The sequence below is a fragment of the Pundamilia nyererei genome, unplaced genomic scaffold (assembly GCF_000239375.1).
Source record: "Pundamilia nyererei isolate P.nyererei 1_Seehausen unplaced genomic scaffold, PunNye1.0 scaffold00280, whole genome shotgun sequence".
Classification (NCBI taxonomy): Eukaryota; Metazoa; Chordata; class Actinopteri; order Cichliformes; family Cichlidae; genus Pundamilia; species Pundamilia nyererei.
This window is the reverse complement of record NW_005187681.1, coordinates 615,813-619,318: the sequence shown is the minus strand read 5'-3', so window position 1 is coordinate 619,318 and position 3,506 is coordinate 615,813. Positions and strand designations below refer to the sequence as shown.

Genomic DNA, 3,506 nt, shown 5'->3' with positions numbered 1-3,506 from the left:
ACACACACACACACACACACACACACACACACACACACACACACACACTTTTACATAGCTTTAAATAACATCACTCAAGTAAAGACAACTCCTCGCAGTTGCACTGAAATAAAACTTGTTAATGTAAAGCAACATGTAGAGCTCCTCAGTCATCCTCACAGCCTGTGGACCACTAGACCCTTCAATCAACAGCTTAAACATACTGTGAAACATATTTTTGCAAATGACATATTTCCTGATATCGTTCTAGAGCCCTGTCCTGGTTTCATTTGGGGATTGTATGTTATCTAAACAGGGACAATAGAGGTGCATGGAATCTAGTTTGCAGAGCTTGTTGCATTGAAAATTAAACAATGACATTTAAATATTTAGCAAAACCAATTTGTCTTTCCAGATCCAACGTCTTAGTGTCTATTGATAGCCCACAGACCTCTATTGTTTTCACTAGAGGCAGACGAATGTTTCAAAATGTGTGCAAATAAAGCCAAAGTGATCTGTGTGCACAGGTAACAGCACAGGCAGGTGAGGAAATCTATCTTTTGCAACCTGCCTCCATCCTGTCAGAGCTCACATGTCAAACTGGTGTCATTACGTAAAGTTTGATAGAAGCTTGAATGGTAGGCTCAGAGGACAGATAACCGCAGTGCTTTTAATATGCATGAAAACACAATGAAAATACAGCAGACTGTAACTTGTCCACTGAGCCTGGAGTGACACGCTGTGGACAGACGAGTAACAAACAACGCTTCAAAAATGTTTGCTGGTTTTTAAAGGCCAATCAATTAGAACATTTTCACTATTTTCAATGAAAAATGCAAAGACAGCGTGAATTATAGGCTTTAAAGAGAAGTTCAAATCGAGTTCATCATGACAAAGAGAAACATGAAAAAGTGCTGATGAGCGTCCCACTCTGAACAGCCCGACTGCTGAGTAACTGCAAACACACGGCTACACTGGTCTTACTTCATTATTTCCAACACCAACATTGTTCTGCTGTTACACGTTCACATGTTTTCACATCATCCTTCTCAGAACATGAAACAAATATTCTCACATTATTACAGATTTCTATCAGACATGGAGCTGAAAGCTAGTCTAAGTTTAGGAGACAGACAGCCTCTACTTTAAAGATCAGCCTTCAATCGCTCTGATGAAGCCTGGAATTTGGCTGGGTCAGCTATCCTGCTATGGCCTCAGGCTGCAGGCCGACTGCCTCCATGCACTGAGCGTCTCCTCTTCACTCACCTGTTTTCACTCATGCATTTCTATAGTTCACCTCTCTGTCCTCTCCTTACTGACCCTGCATCTGTAGGAGGACACTTCCTGTTGAAAGGGACTTCTTTCCTCGCAGTTGTCAGCGGGCTCATAGAGGATCATGTGATCGTATTACAAAGAGCCTTGAGATGATTGTTATCATGAGGTGCAGTTTAAATACAATGAAAAAAATGTTTGTTTTAAAGCACAGCTTTCCACTCCACATGCTTCATGTCCCGCGCCTGCAGCATGCTACAGCGTGCCCATAACCAGCTCATGTTCTATAAAACCTCGCCTGGTTTAATATCACAAGAGTGACCACAACATCTGTAAAGTACATAACAATAATCATAAATGCAGTCACAGTTTTTTTATATCTATAGCTGCACGACTATAGTCAAGACAATTAATCATTATTAGGATTAAACATATCACTGCTTTCACATTCATGTGGTGCTGCCAGTGTACAAACCTTTGCATTATATAAAGACACAGAGCGCCTCTAAGAAGAAAGATGACCACACACACACACACACACACACACACACACACACGCACATCCTAATTGTAATAAAATCACTGTCCTCCTCTTTACACTGTGCCACATGCTTGTTAATTAAAACTTCTTTGCAGACAGGTAAGTTGTTTATTCACCTTGATTGACTCTCCAATAAATGAGAAGCTACAACAGGGATGTCCAAAGTCCAGCCCAGGGGCCAATCATGGCCCTAGGTCAGATTTTTTATGGCCCGCCGCCACAAACAGAATTAATAAAGTGTACTTTCTCTGTCCACCTTATGTTGTCAGCACCATGAGATGCGATGCATGAAAGCTTTATACACACGTCAGTAAGTGTCGTTTAAAATGAGGCTGAGATACTGATGTTTCAGGTCCACACGGTTTGATCTTTGTGTTACTCTGTGAATGAAAAGTCGTTTTATTCTGTTAAGGCTTGAATGAACCTGATCTCCATAATTCTTGTGTTATTGAAAATAAGGTGTGAAAAACACCTCTGAGCTGCACACAATCTGCAGCAAACAAATAAACCATCTTTAACTCCATTCATTAGACCTGCAGGACGGATGTGACTAAAACCTGAAGCAAATAACTCGACGTCAGTGAGAAGTGCTCACAGCGGGTCGTTTGGTGGACGGAGTTTCTCTCTGTAGGATCGTTACCTTGCAGCTTGATGTATCTTGAGGCTGCCGCTGTGATTTGGTGCTATAGAAATTGAATTGAACTGAATTTACATGCAGTGCAGGTTTTGTCACTTTGGAAAAATAACTACATGAGGGGATAACGCCTCCTCTGCCTGGTAAGTTGTCCTCGTTCCATCCAGGTCGTGGTTTTCTAAGGAGGTCAGGAAGAAAGGGACTGCACTTCACCTCTCAGCCCAACAGCTTCTTCACTTCTAGTCAGTCAGCTGATTACTTTCCGAGCTCATTAGACTCTAATGGATACGATGCACCGGCTCACTGTTGTGGATGTCTGATTGAGTGCTGGGCAACAAGGATTAGTAACTTTTTTTTTTTGTGGTGTGTTTTCAGACTACGTCCAAAAACAGATGATGTTGAGTCTCTTTGAGGATCAAGGTCCTTGTTATGTATCTATCTAACCTGGTTACTCATTCAGAGGATTCCAGGTAACTTCCAGCTCCATGGTGCAGCTAACAATCTCATTAACTCTGTGTATGAATCATTCAAACACAAAAAGTCTCTAACTGAAGGTATGAACCAGTGTTGTGTCGACACATAACAGCAGTAAATAAGTAAGCAAACAAAAACTGTATAGAGCCAAGAAGAAGAATGAAACTCACGGTCTTGGCCCTCAAAGCTGGACCATTGCAGCTGGGTCCTGATAACACTTACAAAAGAATCAATGTCAGATTGTACCTGTTCTACTGTGTTACAAGGAGCCTGTTGGAAAAACACTGCATTTGTTCCCATTTCTTTCACTGACTACAAAAAACGTCAAAGAAACAGGAAACAGGGAGAAAACGCTGAAGTACGCCAAATTACACAGATTTTGATCCACCGTGAGACACGTGAAAGACGGGAACAGCTTCATTTTTCACAATGACAGTAATCAGTCACACATTGGTCTCCCCAATGCACCACGTGCCCCGCTACAGTACTGCACAGCTACAGTACTACACAGCTACAGTACTGCACAGCTACAGTACTGCACAGCTACAGTACTACACAGCTACAGTACAGTACTACACAGCTACAGTACTGCACAGCTACAGTACT

The 3,506-nt window shown here is 41.9% G+C and overlaps 1 protein-coding gene across 3 annotated transcripts in view; it reads right to left on the bottom strand.

The window, feature by feature from the left end:
• ccdc57 (coiled-coil domain containing 57) overlaps window positions 1-3,506 on the bottom strand; it is a 23,562-nt gene that overhangs the window by 18,332 nt on the left and 1,724 nt on the right. The window contains exon 1 of one of the 3 annotated variants that reach the window (XM_005750615.2): window positions 3,071-3,372. The exons of the other annotated variants lie outside the window; for them this stretch is intronic. The gene's annotated coding sequence lies outside the window, so the exon portion shown is untranslated. Of the gene's footprint in view, window positions 1-3,070; window positions 3,373-3,506 lie in introns of those variants that run through there. 3 annotated transcript variants of the gene reach the window in all.